At 42.0% G+C, this 23,717-nt stretch overlaps 1 protein-coding gene and 1 long non-coding RNA gene across 2 annotated transcripts in view; one reads left to right on the top strand and one right to left on the bottom strand.

The window, feature by feature from the left end:
- The window catches only part of LOC134347718 (uncharacterized), a 33,339-nt gene extending 29,036 nt beyond the window's left edge, over positions 1-4,303 (top strand). Inside the window, exon 4 of the long non-coding RNA XR_010018239.1 lies at positions 4,151-4,303. This is a non-coding gene — a long non-coding RNA (uncharacterized LOC134347718). The remainder of the gene's footprint in view (positions 1-4,150) is intronic.
- Positions 1-23,330, bottom strand: part of LOC134347717 (homeobox protein DLL-4-like) — a 56,668-nt gene extending 33,338 nt beyond the window's left edge. The window contains exons 1-3 of the mRNA XM_063050107.1: positions 23,254-23,330; positions 18,890-18,994; positions 12,900-12,964 (exon numbers count right to left, since the gene is read on the bottom strand). The gene's annotated coding sequence lies outside the window, so the exon portion shown is untranslated. The remainder of the gene's footprint in view (positions 1-12,899; positions 12,965-18,889; positions 18,995-23,253) is intronic.
- Between the last annotated feature and the right edge of the window lie 387 nt (positions 23,331-23,717).

The raw sequence follows: 23,717 nt of genomic DNA, 5'->3' as shown, positions 1-23,717 counted from the left end.
ATTTGTCCTCTTAAGAGCTACAAGTGAAGATACTCATGAAGGCAAAGAGAATCACGGAGGTTATGGGACAGAACACAAATCAGAGAAGAATACCACTTCAATTATGGCCATAGACAAGGAGCATAGAGTGACATTGTAGGGCCAAAGACATTGGAAACATTAGTGAGCCTTCTAGCATTACAAACTATGTATGAGGTCTCATATGAAAATTATGCAACCATGCACAAGGAGTGTAGAGTGACATTGTAGGGCCGAAGACATTGCAAAATTGGTGAGCCTACCAGCACTACAAACTACAGATGAGCTCCCAGATAAAAATCTTGAATGGGTATTTTAATTTAGCACTGTGACTGACTAAACTGAGCCACATAGAAGTTGTAACTCGGAGATATAAAATATTTTTATTAACATGACAAATCTTCTGGAGAGAATCTAACTCTCCTCTTTTTACATAATGTTTTATACACAATGTCGACAAGACAAAGGAGATGGTTATCAACTTGAGGAGAACTCGCATCACTTACACCGTCTTTACATTGGTGCAACAGCAGTGGAAACTGCAAACAGTTTCTGACTCCTGGGAGTGGACATCTTGCACAGCCTCTCATGGTCCCAGAACACACACGACACAATTAAGAAAGCTCACCGATGCCTCTTCTTTCTGCGGAGGCTGGAGGGAGCCGGACCATGCCTATGAATACTCATGACCTTCTACAGACGTGCAGTAGAAAGCATCCTAACATGCCGCATCACTGCTTAGTACAGAAACAGCAACTGCAGCAGGCAGCAAGTCGAAGCTGCCCAATTCTTCCCCAGCACCAGCCTATCCGCCGCCAAGGTGCTGGAAAAGGGCCAGTAACATCATGAAGGATCCCACCCACCCTGCTCATGGACTGTTTGTCCCACTCCCATCAGGGAGGAGGCTACATAGCATCTACACCAGGACCACCAGACTGAAAAACAATTACTTTCCCCATGCAGTAAGCTTGATCAACCCACCCCACCGCACCCCTCACTACCACTACTTTATTCCTATCAGTCACAGTGTCACTTTATATACATATAATCAATCTGTGTCTATAAGCTATCTTATGTATTTGTATTTGTTGTGATTTTGTTCTTTATCTTAGTATGTTTCTTATATGCTGCATTGTGTCTGGAATAACAATGATTTCATTCACCTACACTTGTGTACTGGAAATAACATGAAACAATCTTGAATTTTAAATACTTTTTGAATGCAAAGACAGTAATAAATCATTAAATACAGTTTCAATAGTGGTAATCACCTACTTAACTTTAAAACTTTGCTCGCATCATACACTGAGGTGCTCTCTTCATTTACCTGAGGAGGTAACTGTAGCCTTTGGCCAGGAGCAGATGTCGTCAGGTGGTGCCCGACCTTCATAGAGTGTTTCAGCTCTAACCATTACACTCTCCAGCTGGTGGGTCAGCAGTGGTGGCCAAGTCACTGCCCATCTGCAACTGACTTCCAGCCCAACTCCTCTTGCCTGCTCCATATCCAGCAAGAGGAAGGTAACTTTGCAGTATATTTATATTTGTAGCACATCAGTACCAGTTGAATTTTCAAATACCGGGAGCTGGTCCAAGAGCTTCTTGGCACAAACACCAGACAACAAAATATACCTATTTTATTACAGTCTTGAGGGATAACTCCCTGAATCTACAACTAGCCAGAGTATTAGGTTACAAAACAGACTTGTCCTGAACTTGAGAAAGCCTGCAGATGCTGGAAATCGAAAGCAACACGCACAAAATGCTGGAGAAACTCAGCAGGTAACGTAGCATCTATGGAAATGAATAAACTGTTAATGTTTTGGGCCGAGACTCTTCATCAGGACTGGAAAGAACGGGGAAAGACACTAGAATAAAAGGTTGGGGGAGGGGAAGGAGGGCAACTAGAAAGTAATAGGGGAAGCTAGATGACGGGCTGGAGAGGAAGGAATCTGATAGCAGAGGAGATTGGATCGTAGAAGAACGGGAAGGTGGAGGGGACCCAGGAGGAGGTGTTAGGCAGGTGAGAAGAGGTAAGAGGCCAGAGTGGGGAGTAGAAGTAGAGAGGAGGCGGGAGGGAAAGTGTAATCAGACTGAGACTGCTTGGATCCTACTTAGCGTTGGGAACAAGATGGCTGACATATCCCTTGAACTCCTGGTGGGTGTCAATGAAAAGCTGATCACACTACATCTACATTTTAACTAAAGCCGTTATGCTAATGTATTCCAACATGTCCTGTGAATTTGATAATAGGGTTAGTGAAATTTTCCATGCCGATGTTGGTAATGTCTTTGCCTGCACCCTTTCTGGACAACTTAAAGTCTGGGGTGGATGAGGCCACTGAATCTGGAATGGATCTATGGATAAGAATGGTTGACATGGAGAGGTCAAAGCCAACAGCATCCTATCATTGAACAAATATGCACAACATAGCTGAATTGCACTGAAGGACCAGATCAAGGTGATGTGGGGACACTTAGGGAGGGGCACTGACACAACATCTGATTGTGACAGAGACCTGAGAACATGCTCATCACAAGGTCTGTGAAGAGTCTGAAGACTGCTGATGGATCACCAACTTGTCTACTTCATGATGAGCATTTGCCTGGTGCTAAGATGCCAAAATACCCAGAAGCACCTTGGGCTAACTAAACATTGTATCCTAAAAGATTCCTGACAGTGGACAATGTTTCATGTCCAGTGGCACAATGCCCAGGGATTAGCGCTATTCTGGCAGCATTTCTGTCTAGGTAAACTTGGAGTAATTCAAGTCTGTTGTCCAAGATACCTGTACCCTGATGACTGGGTTCACATTCACAGTAGAACCAGGATTAGCTAAAAGCCACTGGTATTCAGCTTCATGACAGCATGGAGCAGAAGTGAGAAGCCCTCATTGCCTTGCACAGCCATCCATGAACCCAACAGTGGGTAGCAGTGTGCCAGAAGATGAAGGCTGAAGTCCAGCGAAGCACTCATGAGGAACAAATGGGTGGAGATGGCCCATATGGTACAAAGTTACAAAGACCAGTGCAACTTTACTGTGGCAGCCCCTGGGTCCCACTCAATCAGCTGAAACCCCAGTGGATCACTAGATTGCTCTCTGCTCTGAAGCAAAGACAATACCATCTGTCAATGTCGGAAGGAGCATTTCAAACTCCTCCTCAATATGAGTCCATTGTGTCAGAGGACACCCTTCTGGTAACCCAGCAATACTTTATGGAGGATTTTCTTGCAACCACTGAAGAACTGAATAGCCTTATTCACCAGATGAAAAACAATAAAGCCTTTGGTCTGCAAAGGTTTGTCAGGTCAGTGGCTTCCCGCCCAAGTCAGATTTGGGAACAGCTTCTTTCCAACTGTGATAAGACTGCTGAATGGATCCTGACCTGGATCTGGGCTGTACCCTCTGGACCTGCCTCTTGGTTTTTTTGCACTACCTCACTTAGCCTTTTCTATTTTCTATTTATGATGAATAATTTAAATTTTTAATATTTACTATCGATTTGTACTTCAGGGAGTGCGAAGCGCAGAATCAAATATCGCTGTTATGATTGTAGGCTCTAGTATCAATTGTTTGGCGACAATAAAGTAAAGTCAGGACTCAATCAATCTATTGGTTGTCTCTGGAAAGAAGGAAGCATTTCTAAAGAAAATGACCATCATGACAATTTATAAGAAGGGTGGAAGTTTGTCTGTGGGAAGTACACGGGGATTTTCTTTCTGATAAATGACCCTGATCCCCTCCTCCTTTGTTCTTGTTCCGTCTCTGAGAAGATCCTCTCAGAAACTCTGTGCAGATTCCTTCGTTGCTGGTGGATTCAAGACAAAATGGTCAGAACAAAATCAGGATCTGTGCCCTGCCCTTCTTTATCCTGACCATTTTCTTTATTGATGCGGCTTTGTGGATCATCATCCAGTGCATCTGTTGCCTGCTGAGATTCCTGCCTGAGGATATGGCTGCCACTGTCACTGCCAGTCTCCTGAGTAGAAGATCTGAGCTTGGGTCAAATTCTTTTGCACATTTGTTGTTTGTCAGTCTTTTTTATGTATAGTTTCATAAATTTTTTATTTTACTGTAAATGCCTGCAAGAAACTGAATCTCAAGGTGACATATACAAACTTTGATTTTGACAGGGGTACATCGAGAATGTATGGTTGAGTGTGGGTCGGAGTATACTCAGGAGGAATCAAATGCCCAGGCTTGGCAGGAAGAAGGTGGTGCGGTCAATGCTTTCATTTTATGTCTGAAGGAGAATTGAGAAGGTATCTGTCTTAAAGAGGATGTCCCTGGATTGGGTGTACAGCTGCTGATCTGGGAAATATGTGAGTAGTTTTTTAGAAGTCATGTTGATACGTGCCTCTCTGAATGACCCATGCACTATTGAAAATTGTGGATGTGATGTTTTGCTGTGTGTTGCATGCTGCTGGATGCTTTGCGCATCATGGTATAAATCTATCAGAAGTAAAAAAGAATTCAGAATAAGACCATAAGATATAGGAGCACAATTAGCCCATTTGGACATCGAGTCTGCTCTGCCATTTCATAACGGCTGATCCATTTCCCTCTCCGACCCAATCTCCTGCCTTCTCCCTGTATCCCCTCATGCCCTAACTAATCTAGAATCTATTCACCTCTGCCTTAAATGACTTGGCCTCCACAGCCGCCTATGGCAATGAGTTCCACAGATCCACCACTCTCTGGGCAAGAAATTCCTCCTCATCGTTTTAAAGGGATGCCCCTCTATTCTGAGGCTGTATCCTCTGGTCCTGGACTCTTGCACCACAGGAACATCCTCTCCACATTCACCCCATCAAGGCCGTTCACCATTCAATACGTTTCAATTATGTCACCCCCTCATTCTTCTGAATCCCAGTGATTAGAGGCCCAGAGCCATCAAACGTTCCTCATACAACACACCTTTCAATACCAGAATTATTTTGGTGAACCTCCTTTGAACCCTCTCTAATGTCAGCATATCCCTTCTTAGATAAGGGCCCCAGATGAGGCCTCACTGGTGCTTTATAAAGCCTCAATATTACATCCTTTCTTTTATATTCTAGTCCTTTTGAAACAAGTGCTAACATTGCATTTGTTTTCCTTACCCCGACTCAACCTGCAAATTAACCTTGAAGGAATCCTGCATGAGGATTCCCAAGTCCCTTTGCACCTCAGATTTTTCAATTTTCTCTCCATTTAGAAAAGTAGTCTACACTTTTATTTCTTCTACCAAAGAGCATGACCATACACTTCCCAACACTGTATTCCACCTGCTACTTCTTTGCCTATTCTCCTAATCTGTCTAAGTCCTTCTGTAGCCTCTCTACTTCCTCAAAACTACCTGGCCCTCCACTTACCTTTTTATCATCTGCAAACTTGGCCACAAAACCATCAATTCTGCCATCCAAGTCAGCACTAGTCACCAGCAGCCAACCAGAAAAGGCTCCCATTATTCCCACTCTTTGCCTCCTGCCAGTCAGCCTTTGCTTTATCCATGCTAGTATCATTCCTGTAATACCTCATGTGTGGCACCTAAAAATCCAAGTACACAACATCAACCAATTCCCCATTGTCTATCCTGCTAATTATTTCTTCAAAAATTTCCAACAGGTTTGTCAGGCTAGATTTTCCATTAAGGAAACCATGCCCATTAAGGCCTATTTTATCATGTGCCTGCAAGTACCCCAAACCACATCCTTAACAATTGACTCCAACATCTTCCCAACCACTGAGGTCAAATTAACTGGCATATAGTTTCCTGTTTCTTCCTCTCTCCCTTCTTGAAGAGTGGAGAGACATTTGCAGTTTTCCATTCCTCTGGAATCATGCCAGAATCATTTGATTTTGAAAGATCATTACTAATGTTTCCACAACCTCTTCAGCCACCTCTTTCAGAACCCTGGGGTGTAGACAATTTGGTCCAGGTGACTTGTCTACCTTTAGACCTTTCAGTTTCCCAAGTACCTTCTCCCTAGTAATGGTAACTCCACATATTTCTGCTCTCTGACCTTCTCGAATTTCTGCCACTCCTATTGTCTTCCATCTGAATAAGGCTGATGCAAAATACTTATTCAGTTCGTCCGCCGTTTCCTAGTCCCCCATTACGACCTCTCCTGCATCATTTTCCAGTGGTCTGATATCTAATCTTGCTTCTCTTTTATACTTTATGTATCTGAAGAAACTTTTGGTATCCTCTTAAATATTATTGGCTACCTTAGATAGATACTTTATTGATTCCAAAGGAAATTGCAGTGGCACAGTAGCATTACAAGTCCACAGATATACAAATATTAGAAGAGAAGTAAGGAAAAATAAACTATAAGTTACCTCAAACAGTCTAACAGGAGGAGGTCATCACTTCCCTGGCTCATTATAGAGCCTAATGGCTGAGGGTAAGAATGAACTCATACAGCGCTCTTTGGAGCAGCACAGTTGTCTTAGTCTATTACTAAAGTGTTTCTGTGTTCAGCCAAGGTCCATACAGAGGGTGAGAAACATTGTCCAGAATTGCCAGGATTTTCTGGAGGGTCCTTTGTTCTCCCACAGCCTCCAGTGTGTTCAGTTTGACTCCTATAACAGAGCCAGCCTTTCTAATCAGTTTATTGAGTCTGTTGGCATCACCTATGTTGATGCCATTGTCCCAGCACACTACTGCGTAGAAGATGTACTGGCAACAATAGACTGATAAGACATGTAAAGGAGAGGCCTGCATACTCCAAGTACCCCCAGGTATTTGTAGGTCCTCACTACAGCCACATCCTCACCATCAATAGTAACAGGGAGCAGTGCAGGCTTAGTCTTTCTGAAGTCCATCACCGTCTCCTTTGTCTTACTGATGTTGAGCTGCAGATGATTCAGCTTGCACCATTTAACAAAGTCCTCCACCAGGGCCCTGTATTCATCCTCCCATCCTCCCTTTATTCACCATACTATTGCTGAGTCATCAGAGAATTTCTGCAGATGACATAGTGTCTGCCAGTCAGGTAGTTGATAATCCAGGATACAACAGAAGTGCCAATCTGCATTGAACGGAGCTTTTCCCCAGCGATGAGGGCTGTATGGTATTGAAGCAACTTGAGAAATCAAAAAACATGATCCTCACAGTTCTGCTCTGCTTATCCCAATGGGAGTAGGCTCTGTTCATCAGGTAGATGACAGCATAGTCAACTCCAATGTGCTTCTGGTAGGCAAACTGCAGGGGAACAAGGCCTGATCTGACCAGGGGTCAGAAGTGAGCCAGGACCAGCCTCTCTAGGGTTTTCATGACGTGTGAGGTCACTGGACCTGGCTTTGTATTTCATCTCTCCCTTCTTAATGATTTTTTTTAGTTGCCTCCTGTTACTTTTTGAAAGCTTCCCAATCCTCTAACTTCCCACTTATTTTTGCTCTATTATATGCTCTCTGGCTTTTATGTTGGCTTTGACTTCTCTTGTCAGCCACGGTTGTGTCATCCTGCCTTTAGAATACTTCTTCCTATGTGGGATGTATATAACCTGTGCCTTCTGTATTGCTGCTAGGAATTCCAGCCATTGCTGCATTTCTACCGGTGTTCTTGTTCAGTCAATTCTGGCCAGCTTCTCTCTCACACCTCTGTAATTCCCTTTACTCCAGTAGAATACCAATACATCTGACTTTAGGGTGAATTCTGTTGTATTTTGATCACCGACACCTAAGAGTCCCTTTACCTTAAGCACTGTAATCAATTCCAGTTCATTGTTCATTATGCAGATGTTTCCAACGAGTGGACAGTCGCAAGGCTGCGGGACCAGACGACGTCCCAGGGCAAGTACTCAGGATGTGCGGAGCAGAACTTGCAGGTGTGTTTACAGTCATTTTTAATCTCTCCCCCTCCCAGTGTAGAGTGCCCTCCTGCTTCAAATTATCCACCATTGTCCCTGTACCAAAAAAGACCAAGGTAACAAGCCTGAACGACTGGCCGCCTGTCGCACTCACCTCAATAATAAGTAAATGCTTTGAAAGGCTGGTCAAGGATTACATCTGCAGCTTGCTACCACCAAAACTGGACCCCCTACAATTTGCCTATCGACACAATCGATCGACAGACGATGCAGTAGCCACTGCTCTACATACCATCCTTACACATCTAAAGAAGGATGCTTATGTGAGAATGCTGTTCTTGGACTACAGTTCAGCATTCAACACTATAGTTCTATCCAGGCTCAACAGGACGCTCAGAGACCTTGGCCTTGACCCTGCCTTGTGCAGCAGGATCCTGGACTTCCTATCAGATCGCCAACAGGTGGTAAGAGTGGGCTCCCTCATCTCCACCCCTCTGACTCTCAACACAGTACTAAGTCCTCTCCTTTACTCCCTGTATACCCATGACTGTGTTGCCACCCACAGCTCTAATTTGCTAAATAAATTTGCTGATGGCACCACATTCATTGGCCTAATCTCAAACAATAACGAGGTGGCCTACAGGGAAGAAGTAATCTCTCTGACACAGTGGTGTCAAGAAAACAACCTCTCCCTAAATGTTGTAAATACAAAGGAGCTGGTTGTGGATTACAGGAGGAATGGAGATGAGCTAACTTCCATTGACGTCAATGGATCTGGGGTTGAGAGGGTACACAGCTTTAAGCTCCTCAGCATCCACATCACCGTGGACCTCACATGGTCTGTACACACCAGCTGTATAGTGAAAAAGGCACAACAGTGCCTCTTTCACTTCAGATGGATGAGGAAGTTTGGTATGGGCACCCAAATCCAAAGAACTTTCTACAGAGGCACAATTGTGAGCATCCTGACTGGCTGCATCACTGCCTGGTATGGGAACTGTACTTCCCTCAATCCCAGGATTCTGCAGAGAGTGGTGCGGACAGTCCAGCGCATCTGTAGTTGTGAACTTCCCATGATTCAGGACATTTATAGAGACAGGTGTGAAAAAAGGGCCCAAAGGACCATTGGGAATCCGAGTCACCCCAGCCAGAATCTATTCCAGCTGCTACCATCTGGAAAACGGTACCACAGCATAAAAGTCAGGACCAACAGGCTCCAGGACAGCTTCTTCCACCAGGCCATCAGACTGATTAATTCATGCTGATTTGAGTGTATTTCTATATTACATTGACTGTTCTATTTATTATAAATTACTATGATTGCACATCGTACATTTAGACGGAAAAATAACATAAAGATTTTTACTCCTCATGTATGTGAAGGATGTAAGAAATAAAGTCAATTCAATTAATTTCAAGCCCAAACCAGAATAACTGATCCCCCAGTGGGCTCATCCACAAGCTGTTTTAAAAAGCCTTCTCTCTCATTGGCATACTAGAAATACCCCCTTTTGGGATCCAGCATCAACCCGAGTCTCCCAGTCTACCTACATATTGAAATCCCTCATGACAATCGTAATATTACCCTTTTGGCATGCATTTTTTAATCTCCCATTTTAATTTGTAGACCACATCTTTACTACTGTTTGAGGGACTGTATATAACTCCCACCAGGATCTTTTTACCCTCACAGTTCCTTCACTCTAACCACAATGATTCATCACTTTTCAATCCTATGTCACCTCTTTCCAATGATTTGAATTCATATTTTACCAACAGAGCCACACCGCTCCCTCTGCCTTCCTGCCTGTCCTTTCAATACAATGTGTATCCTTGGACGTTAAGTTTCCAACTATAATCATCTTTCAGCCACGATTCAGTGATGCCCACAATGTCATACATGCCAATAAAATCTCATCTTCCTTATCCCATATACTGCGCACATTGAATTACAACACCTTAAGTTGTGTATTCTCCCTTTTTGATTTTGCCTGCCTTTTACTTTGCAGCTCATCCAGTTGAATGCAATTTTGCCCCAGTGGCAGCCTGTCCTGGCTAGGAGTCTCACCACACGTTGCCTTTGTAAACCAACTACCCCATCCTCAGCACTATCACTCTGGTTACCATCCCCCTGCCAAGTTAGTTCAAACCCTCCGGAACAGCTCCAGCAAACTTGCCCATAAGGATATTGGGCCCGCTCTGGTTCAGGTGTAACCCGTCCTTTTTGTACACGTTGTACTCTCCCCAGAAGAGATCCCGTTGATCCATGAATCTGAACCCCAGCCCCCTTCACCAGTTCCTCAGCCAAACATTCACCTGCCAGATCATCTTATTCTTACACTCACTGGCACGTGGCACGGGCAACGATCCAGAGATTACCACCTCGGAGGTCCTGTTTTACAGCGTTCTACCTAGCTCCCTAAAATCTCTCTTCGGGACTTCCTCACCTTTCCTACCTAAATCTCTGGTGCCAATGTGTACCAAGACTTCTGGCTGCTCATCCTCCCCTTTTAGAATGGCCGATCTGAGACATCCCTCACCCTGGCACCTGGGAGGCAACATGCCATCCAGGTGTCTCTACTGCGCCCACAGAATCTCATCTCTGCTCCTCTGATTGTGGAATCTCCTATCACCATTGCAGTCCTCTTCACCTCTCTTCTCTTCTGAGCCACTGCACCAGACCCAGTGCCAGAGACCCAATTACTGCAGCTCCCCCTCCCCTCGGTAGGTCATCCCCCTCAACTGTATTCAAAGTGGTTTACTTATTATTGAGGTGAATGGCCACGGTACTCTGCACTGGCTGTCCATTTCCCTTCCTCCTCCCGACAGTTACCCTGTTGCCTGCCTCCTGCGACCTAGGGGTGACTACTTCCCTGTGGCTCCTATCTAGCACCTCCTCATTCTCCCATATGAGTCGAAGGTCATCGAGATACAGCTCCAGTCCCTTAAAACGTTCCCCCAGGAGTTGCGGCTTGGTGCGCCTCGTGCAGATGTGGTTATCCAGGAGGCTGGTTACCTCCCAGATTCCCCACATCTCACACAGAATGAAAATCTCAAATTCACCGGTGCTCATGTGAACTTTCCTAGTTTTCAGTTTTGTTTCATATTTCACTGAAATTAGATTATAGAGAATGCAAAAGCTTAATATATTTGATCTAATTTCCAAGCCAAGGTATCATAGGTATTGTTGCTCTTCATGTCATAGTCATAGTCATACTTTATTGATCCCGAGGGAAATTGGGTAATTTGATGTTTAAATCAATCAGCACCGCAGAGGCGCAAAATAATCAAAGCTTGCCTTCATATATTGCCTTTCAGGATATCCCATCATTTTATTTAATTTCCCACCTCCACAAGGGCGATGGATGTAAATTAATTCTAATGGCTGTGTAAGTTGTTGCTGATGTGGTTCTGGCCAGATGGGACATCCCACAGACACAGCAACAGATTATACAGCCATAACGGCTTAATCTGATCCCTCCTGCCACTTGACTTTGTACCATCTGAGGAACTGTAGTCATCTGGATGAGTTGCAATGTACTAAATCGAAAAGGGTGAATACTTTGCTTTGCTACAATATTGACTATCTTGTTTCTCTTTTCTTCAGGTCTGAAGAAGGGTCTTTCATCCAAAACTGTTCATCTGAATCTCAGCTGTTTCTCTTTGCATAAAACGCTGCCTGATCTATGTAGCTTTTCCAGTAATTCTGTTTTCTGTTTTGTATCACGATAGTTCAGGTTTTGTTTTTATCCTGCTCCTCTACTGTACATCTAGTCTGCTGGGCAGGTCCCTCCACTTTAAAACCAATAGCCTATTACACAGACTTAAAGCGTATGGTAGCTGTTGCTATTAAGCCATTACATCTCTTCCTATCACAGACATTCAATTTATTCTACACATTCCTGCTGTGCCTTCTTCCCTACCTAAACTAACTTGCTATCTCTCTTTCTCAGTTCTGATAAGGTTCACACACCCAAAATGTTTCAATTTTCAATGATACTGCCTCTCCTGCTGTTTGTTTCTGCATTTTCTGTTCTTGTTTCAGATGTCCAGCATCTGAAGTATTTTTTTTAAAGTTTTGTAGCTTAAGTCAACACCTGTACTTCCCCAGAAGGCTGAAGAAATTTGATATGTCCCTATTGAGCTTTACCCATTTTTATTGATGCTCTCTGGTTCCATCATGGCTTGATGTGACAGTTGCTCTGCTTGTGACCACAAGAAACGGCAAAGAATTGCGGACACATCACAGAAACCAACCTGCCTTCTGTGCACTTTGCCTAGATGTCTTGCTGCCTCAGTAAAGCAGCTAACATTATCAACCCCCCCCCCCACCATCAACATTCCCTCTTCTGCTTCCATCCATCAGGAAGAAGATTCAAAATACTGAAAGGACTTATCACCAGGCTCAAGGACGTCTTCTACCCTCTGTAATAAGACTATTAAATAGTTCCCTAGTATGATAAAATGAACTCTTGACAATCCACCTTGTTCTGATTTGCACTTTATTGTTTAACTGCACTGCACTTTCTCTGCAGCAGTTACACTTTACTCTGCATTGTTAATTTTTGTTTTACCTTGTTCTACCTCCGGTCACTGTGCAATGATTTGATCAATGTACAAGACTAACTTTTCACTGTATATTGGTACATGCGGGAGTAATAAACCAATTCCAATCTAAGTAACATATTCTTCTCAAGTAAAAAAGAGACATTTAGGCAAACTGTCTTTTTTTTCATTTTACCACATACAGTATGACTTCCACTCTCAGTCAGTGAATTAATCTCCAGGGATGTTATACTTCCGATGTGATTTAGTTCTTCAGTTTATTTCTCTTCCTTGTTCCTCGAGTTTCTTAAATCAAAGAATGTTGTGCTCCCCCTATATTTTACTAATTATTCATTATCTTGTTTGTTTTAATGTAATATCCAATGTTCATAAATTAAGCTGATTACTACATGACTCTCTCTGTAATTGAGTTGTTTATTCAGGTTTATCATACAGTGATAGCACAGCAGGACAGTGGCAGGACAAGTGTAGACGGTTAGGATGATAATGATAATTATAGGATTTACAAGGAATAACTCACGAGGCCATGTTGACTAGGTTTGAAATCCCAATGTGGTTTTCAGTACAAATTCTGTGGAAACATAACTGCAGGAAGCATTTCATTAATGTTTGAAAATTCCATCAAAGCAAGCGATAAAGCTTGTGTTTCGGGAATATTTTTATATTAACAGAAGCGTTATCATTTTGTTCTATTTTAAATTTGCTTTCAAATGTTTTTCACAACTGTGAGTAAATTCCGCATCTTGCAGAGCCTGCATCACATGAATATCAAAGAAAGTATTGTTCTATTTTTCTTTCTTGATTCTTTTTGCTGATTATTGATCACCATATGTGTGGATTTAGGTTTCCATGATACAAAGGATCAGCATATTCAAATCTTTTCTGCCTTCTGATTGGCTACAGACAGGTGCTAGCAGGGGGTGCAGTGCTGCTGGAGCTCACCGGCACACCGCTCCGGCACCTCTGCGAGGAATTTAACAGCTGCCGCATATTAAATAGAAGGAATTTTACGGAAGCGGGGGTTGGGGAGAGGGAGTGGTGGCTGGTGGGAAAAATACCACTAATAACATTAGGATATTTGATCGGTGTTGGTGAAATCCTGGAGCTGTGACTATTTTTTATTTAGGTATTTGTGAAATTCCTCCTCACTCGACCCGTTGTCCCAGCATACCCTGCTGTAACCTCCCGCCATTTCACCGATCCTCAGTCTCTCTCCAGCACTCGCTGTTTGAGCATTGTTCGCTGAGAAAATAAAAATCTTAGATCTTTTGAAAAGTGGCATGTCGGCCAAAGTGGGCCGTAAGGTTTGTAAGAACGAATCGAGCATTCGCACAATAAAGCAGAAAGAAGCTGAAATTTGTGGAAGTGTTAGTGCTACCCCTACATTGGCAAAAATGGTCTCTCTGGTTTGTGATGAAGTGCTTGCAAAGACTGAGAAAGTATTAAGTGTGTGACTAGAGGACATGTCACAGAAGCATATCCCTGTTGATGGCAAAATTATGTGTGAAAAGCACTTAGTAAGGCTACATCTGGTGGTCCGTATATGACTCGCTAATACAAAAGTAAATTTTTCTCACTAACAACCCTATAGCTTCTAAGGAAACAACATTAACTTTCTTTCGTAAACGAGCAGAGGAGTGTAACAAGAATAACGTACAAGAGACTGATAACAGTAAAAGTGACAAAAGCTGTGTTTCGCCTGCTTCTAGTTCAAATTTCCTAACCAGGTCCAAATGCAGTTCTGAAAGTAATGGTCCTTCGAAGTCAGGCTTATATCCCTGTTCAGATGTTTGGACTGAAGAAATGTGGAAGAAAAAGAAGGAAACCTGTCCCTGGTTAGACCTCAAGGATAATAAACTTGGGTGTAAAGTATGTGCAAACAAAAGCAATCTGACGCCTTTCACTTCTAAGGGTTTGAGGCTGTCAAATGAATGGCAGATGTACCAAGTATCCTATTATGGAGCCGACTGAAGTACACACTTGAAGTCTTTCAGAAAAAAAATTGTTGATCTCAAACTATCAAAAGCTCACACTGCTGCTCTGAGTGTTGAAAATATAGCTAATGAACATGCTCTTGGAAAATTATGTGACATGATGAATGCTACACATCTAAAGGCAACTTGTTTAATGTTTCGTTCTGCATATTATTTAGCTCAGAATGACAGACCATACTCTGATCACTTTGGCTTACTGGAACTTCAAAAAAAAAGTATTGACATTGAAATTGGACTGCATTCCTGCACTAGTGCTACAGAGATAATTAATCACCTTGCCATTAATATGAAAAAGAAAATTTGCCAACATATCAAGCAGGTAAATGGCAAATTTTCTGTTCTCATTGATGAATCAACAAGCCTGAGCATTAAGACTGCCCTAACAGTTTATTGGAAATGTGCAAGTGATAAGGAAGGTGATCCCCATTTTATGTTTTCGGATCTAATTGAACTGCCTGAGCAGAAAGCTGTAACTATTGCAAGGCATCTATTGAACTGTCTCAGTGACCATGGGTTTGATGACTCTTACTTGAAACAGAACCTTGTCGCATTTGCTAGTGATGGGGCGAGCGTAATGCTTGGTGTCAAATTAGGTGTTGCTACAATTCTCAAGGAACATTACCCTGATGTGATAACTTGGCACTGTCTTAATCACAGATTAGAACTTGCAGTAGGTGATTCAGTGAGAGAAATCCATGGAATAAAACATTTTCAATCTCTTACGGACAAATTGTACTCTGTTTACAGAAGATCACCTCTAAATCAAAAGGAACTGCCTGAATATGCCTCTCAACTAGAACAACAAATTTGCTAAATAGGCCATGTTCTGGGCATCAGGTGGGTAGCTAGCTTGTTTCGAACAGTTTCAGCGGTGTGGCAAAATTATGAAGCACTGTGTTTTCATTTTGAAAAAGCAATGAAGGATGAAACAAGATCTGGGAGTGACAGAAAAACCTATGATGGTCTGTTGAAAAGACTCTTCAGAACAGTTTCTATTGGACTTAGCTCTAATGTATGACACATTGCTTGAACTTGGTTTACTGTCAGAGTGTTTACAGAAATGCACTACTACGATTGTTAATGCAGACAAACTGATCCAATGGAGCATAAGATCACTGCATGGACTGAAAGAGCAACCTGGTACAAAAACTCTAGAAGCTCAAGGGGCAGTTGAAAAGGGGAAGTTTGGAGAAATTACCTGAACAAGCAACAACAAATTTGTCTCCATTAATTATCCACAGTTTCTTACTAGTCTTATAAACAACTTGCAGCACCATATGTTCATGGCAACATCCTTGAAAGGTTCTCAAACTTCTAAATCTCAAGATATGTATAAATCCTTGCGAAATGAAATGTGTGTCCTTGATAAAGATAACTGGCCTGCAGAAATACCGCCTAATTATGGAGAAGCTGCAATATCATCTCTCTGTAAGAGGTTGAAGCTTTCTTCTTCCTCTGCAATAAATGCCTTCAGAGATTATGTGGAGGATCGTGGATGCCGCATCCCCCAAGATTTACGCCCATTACTGAGCTGTTCACAAGTTATTCCTATTTGTACTGCTGAGTGTGAGAGAGGATTCAGTCACGTGAACTTGATAATAACAACAACATGTATCAGCACTTACGTTTGTAAAACTACAGGGACCTCCTCTAGTTCAGTGGAATACTGAGCTGTATGTCACATCATGGCTGCGGTACCACAGATCAGCAGATGGCACCAGGACAAGAGTTGCTTCAGACCCCCGAACACATGTTACGTCTGACCCTTTGTGGAAATTAATTGTGAAACTTCTCATTGATGGTATTTGGTAAGGAGGTAATTACTTTTAAATTGGTAAAATACATGATTACCGTCTTTTTCTTTACTTGCTTGATAATTAGTGCAACCGTGCAATACTTTGTCATATTATTAAATTAAGTATTATACTTTTTATTGTACCAGTTATACACTGAAATGTAGTAATAGGCTATAATCTTGTTAATGTCTTAACTATCACTGTATTTCTGTGGAGCTCTGGAATTCATACATTTCTTTCATCTTGGTTTAGTGCTTGACATTATAAGAAGCCCTATTCATATATATATATATATATATATATATATATATATATATCACACCCAATTTGTGTACCTGCTCATTACGTGAATGGGGCTAGGAAGTTGCCCAGTACATGAAATGAGCAGATACACAAATTGGGTGTGACATATATAGAGAGAGGATATAGGAAATGGCAAGCATTTTGTCAGCTCCGGCACCTAAAAATCAGCACTGCACCCCGGATGCTAGTTCACTTGATTTTATAAAAATATGGCAGATAAAGATAAGGGGGGGTCAAGATAGACATGGTGAGCCAAAGGGGATTGTTTCTGTGCTGTGTGACTGTGATAAATGACTTGCATCCTGACTACATAATCACCAGTGGGTTTCACTTGTGTTCCCTCTCCAGCACTCAGTTCTTTAACAGCAAAGAATGAAATAGATCTGTGATGGTTTTCAATGAATGCAGCCTGTGTTTAACCCAAGGATACTGTTTCAATACAGGATATTTAATGTGAGCTGACATAAATTAAACTGCAAAACTTTAAATAAATATACATCAAGAACAGTTTAAGTTTTTATTTGGCTCATTTACTTAGAATTACATCTGTGAATAAGAAATGTAAATTTGGGTCTCACTGCAAGAAAGGAGGATAATCAAGACTGACACTTCAAAGTTGGTACATTGGAGAGATTAGCGTTGGAAAGTAAAAATAAGCAAGATACACATTTGTAAAGTGCCTTTAATGTCCTCTTTAGGACACCTTAAATCTTTCATGACCAGGAAGTACTTTTGAAGTATTGTCACCATATAATGCAGAAAATGAACAACAAAGTTGCAATCTCCCAAAAATGTGAATGGAATCATAACTAGATAATTGGTTTCAAATGTTGACTGAGGAAGAAGTATCAGCCATGATACTGGATTAAACCCCTGTTCTTCTTGAGACAGCATCTGATCTGAAAATTCTGACCTGATCTCACACTTTTGGCACTGGACTGTCACCATAGGATTTGCTGTTTGTTTTCTGGGTAAGTGTTTACACAAAGAATTGGATTGGGAAGTGAGGTTTAGTATGGTGTAGGTGCACTCAGAAATAGTATATTTAGTAATATGTGTATGGATTGGAAGAAAAATATATCTGTGCATCACATCCTCACATATTCAGAAAAAATACTTTGCAGTGCACCAAATATTATTTAGTCCAATGGAGCTACCAATTTTGTGTTGTAAATGTTCAACTAAGCAATTGTGATGTGAAGTCAAAATCATGGTCTGATGAGAGTGGCGCTGAAGGTCTCTTAGCACTGTGTGAAATGAGTTCCAGAGTGGTCACGGATGATAATCCTCCTTCAGCCATTAAATGGCCAAAGGCTAATGTTCATTTCAGTGCTTTTTGTGGAACTTGGCTTGGCACAAACTAACAGTCATATTTGCCTAAATCGCAACATTCACTGAGCTGTGTTGCAATTCATGTAATGATTTGAAATGTTCCTGTAAAATATGATAACAATTTATAAATGTAGTCACTTCTTTCAGTCTCTCTGTATATTAATCAGTCCTGTGACTGGACTGACCAGCTGTATTTTCTGTAATTACCCCTCTAAGCATTTTTATTTCTATTTTAAACTCCCATTACAATATTGGTTATGGTAATTGCCCTTTGAGTTCTTTTCACCAGTATGGTGGTCAAAAATTCAATGCAAGAAACAGCAGAAGGGGCCGAAATCTTCAGTATATCTTAATGCAGTTGAAGGTACACTTAGTGATCTGTGATCTGTAAACTAGAGACTTGGAGATGGGAGGTGATATTAGCATGCTGTGATCGTAAGAAATAGGAGCAGGAGTTGGCCATCTGGCCCGTTGAGCCTGCTCCGCCATTCAATACAATCGTGGCTGATCTGGCCATGGACCCATCTCCACCTTCGTGACTTTTCCCCATAACACTTAATTCTCCTACTGTGAAAAAATCCATCCAACTGTGTCTTAAATATATTTACTGAGGTAGCCTCCATTGCTTCACTGGGCAGAGAATTCCACAGATTCACCACTCTCTGAGAAAAGCAGTTCCTCCTCATCTCCATCCTACATCTACTCCCCCGAATCTTGAAGCTATGTCCCCAAATTCTAGTCTGTAGTCTGACTAAAGTGTATTGTTAGAGCAAAGTGGATACAATGAGTCAAAGGGAATCCTTCTGTGCTGTCAGTTCTGTGGTACCAAGAAAGAGGTGGAAAGGTTAGAAACTTGTACTGAATGGCGCTTTACAGTAAGGGTGGTAAAATAGTATTAGTATTCAGTTACTTCTCTGACATCAGTCACTGTATCTCCCAAAACTCCTTATGAATTTCATTGCCCAGTTTGATTGAGGTAAATGTAAGGGTATTGTCATCTCTCTCCAAATGGCGTAACTAATATTTACAACAGGTTTTGAGGTTAGGAAACCAACATGATGTGTTTCCTCAGTTCATTTACTCACCTGAGTCCCAAACTGTGAAATCCTGTGCTTTGTTAACGCTTGGATGACAGTCTGCTTCTGGATGCCAGCTGTCAGCTTGTTGTAGTGTTTTGACTACTGACATTCCTGAAGCAGATTGGAGAAAGGTCATTGAAGCAAAGAATGAAATACCTGTGAGTCAGATGAGAGAGCTAAATACTGGCCGTTACTCATCAAGTCATGCATGCCTGAATTTATTGCCATGTTCAACTAAAACCAAGGTTTTTAAAGGCTCTAGTATTACTAGATTAAACTGGATTTCTCTTCTAATAATTTATTTGATAGTCACTTATTTTATTAGTCATTCAAAGTGAATGACAAACAAAAAGGACTGTGTTGTAGTTTAGTAATATTTAGTTTTATTCAATAAAAAACATAATCTTGATCAAGCTTTTTAAACTGTGATTATGATCATGTGGATATGGTGATTTGCCTTTGATGATACAATTAGTATGTTTGAAAATAACTTTATTTAACTTTTAAATTATACCATATCATTGTTTATGATTCCTGTTGTCTGCCACCTTAACGACACACTTAGCCACTCAACCTATTGCAAGCAGCAGTCCAGTAAAACACACGCACACACGCACGTACGTACGTACTGGCCATCACTGAGATGTGGCTAAAAGATGCATGTCTCTGGGAGCTGAACGTCCAAGGAGACACGGTGTATCGGAAGGATAGGAAGGTAGGCAGAGGGGGTGGTGTGGCTTTATTGGTAAGAAATGATACTAAATCATTAGAAAGAGGTGACATAGGATCGGAAGGTGCAGAATCTTTATGGGCTGAGCTAAGGAATAGCAGGGGTAAAAGGACCCTGATGGCAGTTATATACAGGCCTCATAACAGCTGCCGTGATGTGGACTACAAATTACAACAGGAAATAGAAAAGGCTTGTCAGAAGGGCAGTGTTATGATAATTGTGGAGGATTTTAACATGCGATTGGATTGGGAACAAGTCAGCACTGGATCTCAAGAGAGAGAATTTGTAGAGATGGCTTTTTAGAATAGCTTGTTGTTGAGCCCACTAGGGGATCGGCTGTACTGGATTGGGTATTGTGTAATGAACCGGAGGTGATTAGAGAGATTGAGGTGAAGGAACCCTTAGGAGGCAGTGATCATAACATGATTGAGTTCACTGTGAAATTTGAAAAAGAGAAGCCGAAATCCGATGTGTCGGTATTTCAGTGGAGTAAAGGAAATTACAGTGGCATAAGAGAGGAACTGGGCAAAGTTGACTGGAAAAGGACACTGGTGGGAAGGACGGCAGAGCAGCAGTGGCTGGAGTTTATGTGAGAAGTGAGGAAGTTGCAAGACAGATATATTCCAAAAAAGAAGAAATTTTCTAATGGAAAGAGGATGCAATTGTGGCTGACAAGAGAAGTCAAACCCAAAGTTAAAGCAAAGGAGAGGGCATACAAGGAAGCAAAAATTAGTGGGAAGACAGAGGATTGGGAAGTGTTTAAAAGCTTGCAAAAGGAAACTAAGAAGGTCATTAAGAGGGAAAAGATGAACTATGAAAGGAAGCTAGCAAATAATATTAAAGAGGATACTAAAAGCTTTTTCAAGTATATAAAGAGTAAAAGACAGGTGAGAGTAGATATAGGACCGACAGAAAATGATGCTGGAGAAATTGTAATGGGAGATAAGGAGATGGTGGAGGAACTGAAGGAGTATTTTGCATCAGACTTCACTGAGGAAGACATCAGCAGTATACCGGACAATCAAGGGTGTCAGGGAAGAGAAGTGTGCACAGTCACAATTATGACAGAGAAAGTACTCAGGAAGCTGAATAGTCTAAGGGTAGATTAATCTCCCGGACCAGATGGAATGCACCCTCGTGTTCTGAAGGAAGTAGCTATGGAGATTGCGGAGGCATTAACAATGATCTTTCAAAAGTCCATAGATTCTGGCATAGTTCCGGAGGACTGGAAGATTGCAAATGTCACTCCGCTATTTAAGAAGGGGGCAAAGAAGCAAAAAGGAAATTATGGGCCTATTAGCTTGACATCGGTGGTTGGGAAGTTGTTGGAGTCGATTGTCAAGGATGAGGTTACAGAGTACCTGGAGGCATATGACAAGATAGGTAGAGCTCAGCATGGTTTCCTTAAAGGAAAATCTTGCCTGACAAACCTATTGCAATTTTTGAGGAAATTACAAGTAGGGTAGACAAGGGAGATGCAGTGGATGTTGTATATTTGGATTTTCAGAAGGCCTTTGACAAGGTGCCACACATGAGGCTACTAAACAAGATAAGAGCCCATGGAATTATGGGAAAGTTACATACGTGGATAGGGCATTGGCTGATTGGCAGGAAACAGAGTGGGAATAAAGGGATCCTATTCTGATTTGCTGCAGGTTACCAGTGGTGTTCCACAGGGGTCCGTGTTGGGGCCGCTTTTTACTTTGTACATCAGTGATTTGGATTATGGAATAGATGGCTTTGTGGCTAAGTTTGCTGATGATACGAAGATAGGTGGAGGGGCCAGTAGTGCTGAGGAAACAGAGAGTCTGCAGAGAGACTTGGATAGATTGGGAGAATGGGCAAAGAAGTGGCAAATGAAATACGATGTTGGAAAGTGTATGGTTATGCATTCTGGTAGAAGAAATAAACGGGCAGACTATTACTTAAATGGGGAGAGAATCAAAGTTCTGAGATGCAACGGGACTTGGGAGTCCTTGTACAGGATACCCTTAAGGTTAATCTCCAGGTTGAGTCGGTGGTGAAGAAGGCGAATGCAATGTTGGCGTTCATTTCTAGAGGAATAGAGTATTGGAGAGGGATGTGATGTTGAGGCTCTATAAGGCACTGGCAAGACCTCACTTGGAGTACTGTGTGCAGTTTTGGGCTCCATACTTAAGAAAGGATGTGCTGACGTTGGAGAGGGTTCAGAGAAGATTCACTAGAATGATTCCGGGAATGAGGGGGTTAACATATGAGGAACGTCTGACTGCTCTTGGACTGTACTCTTTGGAGTTTAGAAGAATGAGGGGGGGACCTCATAGAAACATTTTGACCATTGAAAGGCATGGACAGAGTGGATGTGGCAATGTTTCCCATGATGGGGGAGTCTAGTACGAGAGGGCATGACTTAAGGATTGAAGGGCACCCATTCAGAACAGAGATGCGAAGAAATTTGTTCAGCCAGAGGGTGGTGAATCCGTGGAATTTGTTGTCACGGGCAGCGGTGGAGGCCAAGTCATTGGGTATATTTAAGGCAGAGATTGATAGGTATCTGAGTAGCCAGGGCATCAGAGGTTATGGTGAGAAGGTGGGGGAGTGGGACTAAATGGGAGACTGGATCAGCTCATGATAAAATGGCGGAGCAGACTTGATGGGCTGAATGGCTGACTTCTGCTCCTTTGTCTTATGGTCTTATGTTGCCCTTAGCATAAATGATAACATTCTCTTAGATTCCCTGATTATGTGCTGTAGCCGTATACAAGCCTTTTGTAAATCATGCACAAGGATAGCCAGATACAGTACAGCTCAGAGCTCTGAATCTCTCACTATTTGGATAGTATACACAGTACTGTGAAAACTCTTATGCAGCTAGGGTGCCTAAGACTTTTGCACAGTACTGTATTTGTCAACGTGGAGCCGAGAGCGAGTTTGTAAATCTGGGTGGGAGCAAAGGATGTTGGGAATTGTGAGAGTGAAGTGCTGCGAGAGCCATGTGGGACAGGTGCCAGAGAAGGAGTGCCGGGGCAGGGAGTGGCAAGGGTGTAGACACAGCCAGCCCTGAGATACCAGGCAAGGTCATTTGATTCCAAACATTTGGTTTATTGATCATTACAGAATGTCTGTCTGGTGCTTCCTGCTTCCTGCTCCCTCCCCTCTCCCCTCACCTTTTCCCAACCACGATTCCTCTCTCTCAGTCCACCATAGAGACCAATATAAGAATCAGGTTTATCATCACTCGCATATGTCACAAAATTTGCTTTTATTTTGCGGCAGCAGTACAGTGCAAGTGCTGTACAACTACAGTATCTTGCAATTCATAAAATTACAGTACTGTGCAAAAGTTGTAGGCAGAAGCCATATATATGTGCCTAAGACTTTAACACCGTACTGTATACTTCATCTGCTAAAATGGACAGTTCCATATGAAATATCATATGCCAGATCTTTGCCTACTCACTTATCCTATCTCTATTCATTTTGTAGCCTTCTTATGTCCTCTACACAGCTCAATTTACCACCTTTTCTACTTTTGCGTCACTTGCAACCATACTTCATCGGTCATTTATATAAATTATAAAAATTTGAGGCCCTTTGTCAGTCCTTGTGCCATATTATTTACTGCATCTTACCCACCAGAAATAGAAATACTTGTGCTCACCCTCCGTTTCCTGTTAGCCCGCCAATCTTCAATCCATGCTGATATGTTACCTCCTACATAGCTACAATAGACTTGATGCGATCCCCTACTTAGTGCCTTCTAATAATCTAAGTACAGACATCCTGCCCCAGTGAGATGTTAATTAGACATTTCTGATAATTAATTATTGATTGGACTCTATGGTAGGTTAAACATTTGGTCATTGTAGTTCTACAAAGAAAGATGTAGATTCAGACCTCTGCCACTTGGTTGTGGTGTTGTCTTATTTCAGTTTCTGCACCACTGAACTGCATCGGCATCCTCCACATTAAAAGCTCACCTGAAGCAGTTACACAAAAGCAACTCATTGCTTTCAACAGCATTTCTAAACAGCCACCGGCAGTTATTTAAAAACTCACTGTGAAATGATTAGCTCTATATTGAAGATGACATTTTTGACTGATTTCTGAAGGGGCTGACTCATT

The sequence above is a fragment of the Mobula hypostoma genome, chromosome 6, assembly GCF_963921235.1.
Source record: "Mobula hypostoma chromosome 6, sMobHyp1.1, whole genome shotgun sequence".
Taxonomy (NCBI): domain Eukaryota; kingdom Metazoa; phylum Chordata; class Chondrichthyes; order Myliobatiformes; family Myliobatidae; genus Mobula; species Mobula hypostoma.
The sequence above is the reverse complement of the archived record's forward strand: the minus strand, read 5'-3'. Positions and strand labels throughout refer to the sequence as shown.